We start from the raw sequence: 11,012 nt of genomic DNA on the forward strand, positions 1-11,012 counted from the left end.
CCTTCATATGCAATGAGGTTCATAACATATAATATAATAATATAACAATATAGTATAATGTATAAAATTAATATGATATAGGATAAAGTACATATATACTATATATTACATATGACATGTATATTATATGAAACCATATATTATTTTCTTACAAACTTAAATTGTCTCTTTTTCACAGATTGAGGTGTTGCAGTAAATTTTTATTATTTTGAGCATCTTTTGAAAAAGGAATTTCTAACCACTGGAAAGACTACGTTTTAGGGACACTTCAAATTTTAAAATACTAATACTCAGTATGAAATGTGTGAGAGTAAGATACATTAAAGTGAGACTTGATTTTACTAATTTTTTTCAGCATCCTCATTCTTCTTCACATACCCTCAACTCTCCTCAAAGTATTGGTTCTCTCTCTGGTTAAAAATATTCATGATGAACTGTGCACATGTACTTGCATGGGGACACACAGAGGTTAACATTTTCTCACGTTCACAATAAACACTGAAGTCAAAACAGCATTTCTCCTATTTAATCAATCTTAATTTTTTCTTTTGTTTAACTCTTGAAACAAATAATTTGTTAGATGTTTGATGATTAAAAAAGCAAGAGGATCATAGAAAATAGATTTTTATGAGCAAATATTTTATATGGACATATTCTCCTACATTCGGGGAGGATAAAAGGGGGGTATGTTATATTTGTACTTTGGAGTGACCCTAACTTGAAATGTGATAGTATCACTATTACATTTAATTGCAGATTTGTTCTGTGGGGAAATTGAATGCTCCAAGAACATGCTTTAAGTTCCTGCACAAAGTAACTACACTGAGCAGTTACTTTGGGGCCCTCTTTTTTCTGGGGAAGCTCTTGGTGGAGACTTGGACAGTGACTAAACTGTAGCTTTGGAAAGAGGGCCAATCTCCCCCACCTCAAGTGCACAGCTCGTGCCCTTTCCCCAACCCATTGAATCATGTGGGCAACCCCATCCTGCTGAGCTGAGCCGCACAAGGGGGCCAAAGTGCCATGCAGAGCTGTGACTTTCAAAGCATGTCTCCCAGGGAAGATTTTGTCTGGGAACAAGATAGGTGGGTTCTGGGCTGTGTGTGTATGGGGGTGGGGCATTCCAATCTCCCCTGTAAGCTCAGTGTGTTCTACCTCAAGAAAGGGGAAGAAGTGCTCACCCCCCTTCTACAGGCTTGAGGGCTTGCAGGCATCACTTCCAATGGGAGACTTTGGGATCAGCCCTCCTACGCCTGGGATACCCCACCCCGCTGGGCTCAGTTCCATGGGAGGAAAGGAGAGCAGCTCAGTGCTAGGACTTTCAAAGTGTGAGACCCTCAGAGGCTATTGTCTGGGACCAGGATGAAGTACTTAGCCCCCTCCTGTGGGGTGGGCTGGCATCAGCCCCAATTCTTTGATCTATCCCCTGAGCCTGGGATAGTTGAGCTTGCTCCTGCAGAGGGAAAGGCTGGCTGCACCTAACCTTAATCTACAGTGAGCTCCTCCAAGGAGAACTAGAGTTGGAGACTATGGCAGAGACTGAGAGGTTTAGTTTTGGAGCAGGGGCCACTTCCCCCTCATTGAAGGCCTGCATGATCTCCAAGTAGAGGACCCACTAGCCTTGTCCTCTTGATCCTGGTTGTCCCACCCTACCAAGCTTGTAACTTGTGGAAGTGATTATGATTCACAGTCAGCCTGGGCCCACTCTACAGTCTTTCTTAGGAAGGCTCTGGAAGGAGGTCAGGCAACCTCAGAGGGAGGCAGAGTAGCTGACAGTGGAGGTAGACTTCATAGAACCTTGGTCCTTTTACAGATCTGCCCCTAGCTCCTTAAGTTAGGAGGAAGTCAACCCTTATACACAGACTGGCCCTTCTGCACACAGCCACATCCAGTAGATGTTGCCACAGTGAACGATATAGTTGCTCCAGACAGGTAGCCCAAGGCCGGTTACACACACTGTCTGACACTGACTTGTACCTGAACCCTGCCCAAGCGGACCCAGAACCAATAAAACTAGGTGGGCTTCAGACCACACCAGAGGTTTGACACAACTAGCCACACAAGTGGGATTCCAGCAGTCACCAGACCCTACTGGGAACAACTCCGCCATGGGGCACAGCTCCTGCACAGCATCTCATACATAGTGACTGAGATTTACCTTTATAGTTAGAAAGCCTGAAGGGTTAACTCCATGGATAAAAGGGCCAACAGCATTTAAGACACAACCACAATAAGAGGGTACACATAACCAACCCAAAAGGACATTCCTGGAGCACAAAGCTCAGGTGATCTGGAATATTGTGCCACTGAGTTCAACAAGATGCTTTCATCATAATGCCATCAAAACAAGTTTGGGAGTAATAAAAGTTCTACCCTATATACAGAGACAACATGGAAAGACAAAGAAATATGCCCCAAATGGGGGAACAAGAGAAATATTTAGAAAAATAATTAAATGAAAGGGAAGCAACCAAAACACCCAATTCAGAGTTTAAACAGTGATTATGAAGATGCTCAAGGACCTTAGGAAAAGAATAGATGATCTCAGTGAGAATGTAAACAGAGATAGTAAGCATTAAAAAGAACATAAAAAATGTAAAAAAGTACCAGTCAGAAATAAAGAATATAATATCTGAAATGAAGAATACATCAGAAGGAATCAATAGCAGGTTAGCTGAAGCAGAAGACCTAAATAGCAATTTAGAGAACAAGATAACAGTAAGCCCCCAAGCAGAGCATCAAAAAGAAAAAGCGATTTTTTTAAATAAGGGAAGTCTAAGGAATCTATGGAGCAACATCAGATGTAACAAAATCTGACTTATATGGGTACCAGAAGAAGAAGAGGATGAGCAAGAGATAGAGAACCTGTTTAAAGAAATAGTGGCTGAAACCTTCCCTAACTTCATGAAGAAAAAGTCACACAAGTTCAAGAAGTACGAAGAGTCCCAATCAAGATGGTCCAAAAGAGACCCACACCAAGATACATCATAATTGAAATGGCAAAGGTTAAAGACAAAGGGAGAACCTTCAACACAGCAAGACAGAAACAGTTAGTTACCTACAAGGTAATTCCCCTAAGGCTGGAGGCCAGAAGAGATTGGCATGAAATATTCTAAGTGATGAAAAATAAGGTTCTACAACCAAGACTCTCTAGCCAAGAAGATAATCATTTAAAATTGAAGTTGAAGTAAAAAGATTCCTAGACAAAAAAAGGTTAAAGGAGTTTATTACTATGAAACCAGTATTGCAAGAAATGTCAAAAGGCCTGCCTTAAGAATAAGAAATAGAGAGAAAAAGAGAGAGGAACCATAGGCATAAAGAGAAAAAGTCAATAAATAAGTAACTATTAAAAATAACCATAAATGTAAATGGATTAAATGCTCCAATCAAAAGGGTAACTGAATAGTTAAGAAAATATGACCCATATACATTCTGTCTACAAGAGACTCATAACAGAACAAAAGATAGACACAGATTAAAAGTGAAGGGAAAATATTTCATGCGAATGAAAACAGAAAAAAAATAAAAAGCTGGGGTAGTAATATGTATATCTGACAAATATCATCGTCATCGGCAGCCGTCCGTCTCGAGAGACGATGGTGTAGCTTCTTAAGAGTCTATCTGCACCGCCAAGAATGGTTGTGCAGTCCGACTCGGGAGTGACACGGTATCTGTCTCCTCCCATGTTGAATCGACATCTTGCGATGACGCTGGAGTGTCCTCTCCAGTGAAGCTGAAGCTACAGAGCCTGGGCAGGGTGATATGGAGGGTCTGCTGTTGCCCATGCAGCAGACCCCGCCCCCTCTCTTCGCAGCTGAAGAATCCAAGGGAAAGACGGAGTCAATACAGCTTGGCTTCAGGTGCGCCGCAGGAGTTGCCGGTGTTGACTACAATGTCAAACCGCCTTAGGGACTCCGGCTCCGGATTTTCTGTCGGGGTTTACTCCCTTAGCCTTTCCCCTGAAGAGGTATGCCGCAAGGCAGTGGAGGTTTTTTGGAATCAGAGTTTTCCTTCTCTGATGTGCCCTGACTGGAAGATCGAACCAGCGACACTTAGCTCACAGGCCGACGCTCAATCCACTGAGCCAAACCAGCCAGGGTTATCTGACAAATATACTTCAAAACAAAGGCCATAATGAGAGACAAAGAAGGTCATTACATAATATTAAAGGGATTGATCCAACAAGATGAGTGAACTCTTGTAAACATGTATGCACCCAACATAGGAGCACCCAAATACATAAAGAAAGTCTTGGTGGCCATTAAGAGATCAACAGCAATACAGTCACAGTAAGAGTTTAACACCCCAATTCCGTCAATAAACAGACTTTTCAGACAAAAGATCCAAAAAGCAACAGCGACCTTAAATAACACACTAGAACAGATGGATTTAATTGATATATACAAAATATTTTATCCCAAAACAACAGAATATATATTTTTCTCAAAGGCACATGGAACATTCTCAAAGATAGACTACATGTTAGGACACAAAATAAGTTTTATCAAATGTTAGGACACAGAATAAGTTTTATCAAATTCAAGGAAATTTAAATCCTATCAAGCATCTTCTCAGATCACAATGGTGTGTAACTAGAAATCAATTACAATTAAAAGAAACTGAAAAACATTCAAACACACATATACTAAATAGCATGTTATTAAACAATAAATAGTTTGATAATGAGAGCAAGAAACTAAATAATAATTATCAGGAAACAAGTGGAAATGAACACACAACAACCCAGGGAAAGCAGTCCTGAGAGGGAAGTTCATAGCATTACAGACTTACTTTAAGGAGCAAGAAGTATCTCAAATAAGCAATCTATCCATACATCTAAAAGAACTTATAAAACAACAACAAACAAAGCCCAGAGTAAGTAGAATAAAAAATACTAAAGATAGGAGAGGAAATAAATGACATTGAGACCAAAAAGATCAATACAAATATCAATGAAACCAAAAGCTGGTTCTTTAAAAAGATAAACAGGATTGAAAAACTTCAAACCAGACTCATCAAGGGAAAAAAAAGAGGTGAGAACCCAAATAAATAAAATCAGAAATGAAGAGAAGTAAAAACTGACATCATATAAATACAAAGGATTGTAAGAAAATACTGTGAACAAATTTATGCCAAAAAATTGTACAACCTGGGGTGAAATATACAAATTCCTAGAAACATACAATCTTCCAAAATGAATAAGGAAGGATCAGAAAACATGAATAGGCTGATTATAACTAATAAAATTGATACATTAATAAAAAAACTCCAAAGAAACAAAAGTCTGAAACCTGATGGCTTTGCAGGCAAATTTTACAAAACAGTCAAGGAAGAACTAACACCTGTCCTTCTCAAACTATTCCAAAAAATTAAAGAGAGAAGTCTTCTAAGATCTTTTTACAAGGCCAGCATCATCATAATTTCAAAACCTGATAAAGATGCTAAAAAGTAAGAAAATTATAGGCCATAACCCTGATAAGTGAAGATACAAAAATCTTCAACAAAATAATAGCAAACCTGATCCAGCAATACATCAAATAGATAATACACCATGATCAAGTGGGATTTATTTTGAGGATGTAAGGTTGGCACGATATTCACAAATCAATAACTGTGATACATCACATAAACAAAATGAAAGATAAAAATCACATGATCATATCAATAGATACAGGAAAAAAAAGTTCAATAAAATCCAGCTCTCATTCACGGTAAAAACTCTCTCAGCAAAGTGGGACTTAAGGCATCATACCCCAACAAAATAAAGGCCACATATGACAAACCTACAGCCAACACCATACTCAATGGGCAAAAGCTAAAAGTATTTTTCTTAAGACCAGGAACAAGACAGGGATGTCTGCTTTCACCCTTATTCAAAAAGTACCGGATATCCTAGTCACAACAATCAAACACAAAGAAGAAATAAAAGGTATCAAAATTGGAAAAAAGGAAGTAAACCTGTCATTATTTGCAAATGATATGAAATTGTACATAAAAAAATCTAAAGACTCCATCAAAAAATGCTAGAATGATAAATGGATTCAGTAATGTAGCAGAATACAAAATTAATATTCAGGAATCAGTGTCTTTTTTATATACTAATAATGACCTATCAGAAAGATGAATTAAAAAGAACAATCTCATTTAATATTACAACAACAGCAACAACAACAAAAATAAGGTACCTAGGAATAAATTTCACCAAGTTGGTGAAAGATCTGTACTTAGAAAATTACAGGACATTGAAAAAAGAAATTGAGGAAGATACAAATAGGTGGAAGCATATATAGTGTTCATGGATTGGAAGAATTAACATCATTAAAATATTCATTCTATCCAAACCAATCTACAGATTCAATGCAATTCCAATTAAAATACAAATGGCACATTTCACAGATCTGGAATAAATATTACAAAATATTTATATAGAATGAAAAAAGACCCCAAATCACTGCAGCAACCTTGAGAAAGAAGAACTAAGTTGGAGGGATCATAATACCTGATATCAAACTATACTACAAGGCCATTGTAATAAAAACAGCCTGGTACTGTTGTAAGAACAGACATATAGATCAGTAGAACAGAATGGGAAGCCCATAAATAAACTCATGCCTTTGTAGTCAATTAATATTGGGAAAAGGAGGCAAAAGCATAGAATGGAGTAAAGACCATCTCTTCAATAAATAGTATTAAGAGAATTGGACATGTACATGCAAAAAAATGAAACTAGACCATCAAGGTATATCACACATAGGAATAAACTCAAAATGGATAACAGACTTACATATAAGTGACAAAACCATAAAAATCCTAGAAGAAAAGATAGGCAGTAAAATTTCAGAAATCTCTAATAGCAATATTTCTGCTGACATATCTCCTAAGGCAAGGAAAACAGGAAAATATAAACAAATTGGACTACTAAAAAGCTTTGGCACAAACTAAAAAGCTTTTGCACAGCGAAAGAAACCATCAACAAAATGAAGAGAATCTACTGTTTGGGAGAACATATTCACCAATAATACATCTGATAAAACATTAATTTCCAAAATATATTAAGAACTTACACAACTCAACATCAGAAAGACAAACAATTCAATTTAAAAACTTACAGAAGGCCTAAATCAACACTTCTCTGAAGAGGACATAGAGATGCCCAATAGACTTATGAAAAAATGCTCAACATCACTAATCATCAGACAGATGCAAATTAAAACCACAATGAGATGTCACTTCACACCTGCCAGAATGGCCATCATTAACAAATTAACAAACAGCAAGTGCTGTCCAGGTTGTGGAGAAAAGAAAACCCTTGTGCACTGTTGGTGAGAGTTCAGCCCCTGTGGAAAACAGTGTGGAGTTTCCTCAAAAAATTAAAAATGGAACTGCCTTTTGACCGAGAGATCCCAATTCTGGAAAAACAGTATATCCCAAGAATCATGAAACACTAATTTGAAAGAATATATGCACCTCTATGTTCATTGCAGAGTTATTGACAATAGCCAAGATCTGGAAACAGCCCAAGTGCCCAACAGTAGATGAATGGATAAAAAAAAAAAGCTGTGGTACACTTCCACAATTGAATACTATATGGCTGTAAAGAAAGAAGGAATTCTTACCTTTTATGACAGCATGGGTGGGCTGCAGATTACTATGCTAAGTGAAATAAGCCAGTCAGAGAAGGACAAATATATGATCTCACTTATATGTGGAATCTAATAAACAAAATAAATTGATGAACAAAAGAAAACCAGGCGCATGGATACATGGAACTGTCATAGGTGGGGGGAAGGGGAGACTGGGTAAAGGAGGGTGAAAGGATTGGCAAAACAAACAAACAAATGTACTTAACACATAGTCATTAACAACAGTGTGGTGATAGACAGAAGAAAAATGGTGTGGGGACCAGGTGAAACTTGTCAAAGTGGTGGGAAAATGGGGACAGAAAGAGACTTTGCCTGGGGTGATGGACACATAATGCAGTGTGCAAATGATGACTTATTGAGTTGTACACTAAACTTGTATTGTTTTATGAACCGATTTCACCCCAATAAATTCACTTAAAAAAGATACAAATTTTACTTAAAAAAAAAACACATATATTTATCTTATTGAAATCTCACAACAGCCATTTGAAGTAAGTAGAGCAACTGGTATACATTAGATATTTAAGAACATTTAGGCTCAGAGAAGTTAGACTTGCCCAAGGTCACCTGGGTTGTAAATAGAGGCAAATGGAACCAAATCAAATTTTGTTGTTCAGAACCCACTGTTATTTACTTTATACCATCCTGTATTTCCTGGAGAACTGTAGATAATTCATGTGAAAGTGTTATTTTTATAAATAAGTGGGAGAGGGTAATTACTATATTCTTTTATGAATAATCAAAAACTCTCCTTATAGAAAGTGTAGCACTTGCTCTAAATGAATCATTAGACCAAACATTTTTACTATCAAGGGACCACTGAAAAGATCGTTTCATTTTGGGCCCCATGGTGCTATAAGATGTTTGGAACAAAGGAATGTAAGTCAGTCTGGGAGCTAAAGAATGCTAGGGGTAACATCTCTGCTTCAATCAGAGAAGATGGTTGTTCATCTGTCTTCAATACAGGCATATGAGTAAGCTAGCTTTTGAAGGAAGAATTTCATGTCTTAATAAAAATTAAATATGAATAAAATAATGAAAAGCCAGTGACACACTGACTTAGATTTGTTTTTTTTTTTTACTTAGATTATTGTTAATATAACTAAAGCCCGGTGTTTTACTTAGGTCCCACACACAGCAAGTGAGTAACTAAAATTTTATCGCATGCTTAATGATTCCCTCCATGTAGGTCTTTATGTGATAGTGCACTGCCTATTGCTTTCAGTTTTAAACTTTTTCCCATTCATGAATTACTTGAAGAATATTATTTCTTCCACATTGCTGTTGATTATAGTGTATTAGATACCAGTACTATTTCTTTTTAAGTAAACTAGGACCATGGGCTTGGGTATAATGGCATTTAAAAAATTTATTTTCAAATATTTCAAGTTTTACTTGACATCATCATTTTCACAATTCCTATTGCTATGAGTTCTCAACAATTCCACTTTATTTTTTATACACAGATACCATGATCACAAACCCCCTGGAAAAAGAGCCTCATTTTACATAGTCAACCATGTGTAAAGCCTGATTTAGTTATAAGTGCATAAATCATGCATTTGCACCTGCATAAAAAAATGCTGCATTATACAAATGATTTGTTCTTGCCAAGATGATGTTTAATAGAGCCAAACCTAACAAAATTGTGGTATTTTTTATTCTTTTCTTCTGTCTGAAGTTTTTCCCTTGCTTTGCTGAGCCTACATCCTCCAATAACATTAATAATACTAGTTATCATTTATTAAACTTCTCTTCTGCAACAGGCATTTTATTTATGAAACTCAACACAACTCTGCAAGACATTTATTAGTTTCCATATTTTTCAGATGAGGAAAGTGTGGTTCAAGAAACTGCAGAAACGAGTCACACCAATAATCTCTATGGTTTCATAGCTACTTTATCACTTCACCTTCTAGAAGACCTCTCCAGACCTTGGCAGGAAACTCAAAATAAAATGTAATATATTTCCTTTAAGGTGACTGTCTCAAAAGTAAAAGTAGCCTAGATTTATTTTGAAAATTCATTTGTCATGTATGGATGAAATGCTGGATATTGCTTTTACTCATATTTTATATCTTTCCTAATTTTTGATACTTGTCAAAATCAAATCTCCAGGAGTTAAAGTTCTCCAACAGTATGTCAAAATTTCATGATTAGAGAGTGTAGATACTGCTGAGTTTATTTATGGGGATTATTAACTTTATTATTAGTGATATTGTTTCAAGTCCTTCAAATGTTCATTTTCTTCCCCATGTTAAAGCTCTGCGCTTCAGCTGAATTGTTCAATTTTGTAATGCCAAGTTTGTTGTTTAATTTTATTTTTAATATGTTAAAAAATTAAGAATAATTTTCATGCAGCAATATTTATAGTTTTAGGGTTTAATGGTATGAGTTATAGTTTAATACTTAATATTTATTTATATAAAGGAAATAAATGGGGGATCCACATTTTCTTAGATACTAACCTAAGAGAAAAAGAGAACTGGAAGGCATGAGAGAGAGAGAGAGAGAGAGAGAGAGAGAGTGGTCACTGTATGCAGAGAGGGAGCTGTGGGGCTGAAGGGCAAATGCAAATGACTAAAATGATCAACATATTTCTTATTCTGGGGACAACTATATATTTATCTCATTGTTTGATGATTTTATTTTGTTGTTAAGTAAATTAACATACTGTCAGTTTCAATTTTTATTTATTACGCCTTTTAGCTTGGAGTGTAGTTCTGCAACTTGATCTCTTAAGTAACAGAGGTAGGAAAAAGAAAACATCACAGTGATTTCTACTGATCCTGTTATGCATGGATTGACAGCACCATAACTCACAGGATACTGAAGTAACATGTTCCTGTCTGTTGTAGTACGTACTTTGTCCCAAATAGTCAACATAAAACTAAAGTAATTCTTTTCTTTTAAATCCTCACTCAAGGATATGGTTTTATTGATTTTCAAGAGAGGAAGGGAGTAAGGGAGAGAAACATTGATGTGAGAGAGAAGCATGGATTGGTTGCTTCCCAGATACACCCCGACTGGGGACTGAACCTGCAACCTAGGTATGTGCCCTGACTGGGGATTGAGCCTGCAACATTTTGGTGCAGGGGACGGCACTCCAATCAACTAAACCACCCAGCCAGGGCTAAAGTAGTTCTTTAAACTACAGGTAAGTCTTAAATGTTTCATGATCAGATTCTTTTATTTTTTAGAAACTTCTAGTAAATAGATTACTTTTTTAAATAAGAAAGTCACTCTCTTTGTTCCCTTCCATTAAAAGAAAAGTTCTAAAATGGAACATTTTCTACACAAAACTTTATTTAAATTTGTCACCAAATGTTATATGCTTCTATTTTCCTTTCTAGTTAAGTATGCTCACATTTT

Source organism: Furipterus horrens, unplaced genomic scaffold (genome assembly GCF_987537825.1).
Source record: "Furipterus horrens unplaced genomic scaffold, mFurHor1.1.pri manual_scaffold_9, whole genome shotgun sequence".
In the NCBI taxonomy this organism is placed as follows: domain Eukaryota; kingdom Metazoa; phylum Chordata; class Mammalia; order Chiroptera; family Furipteridae; genus Furipterus; species Furipterus horrens.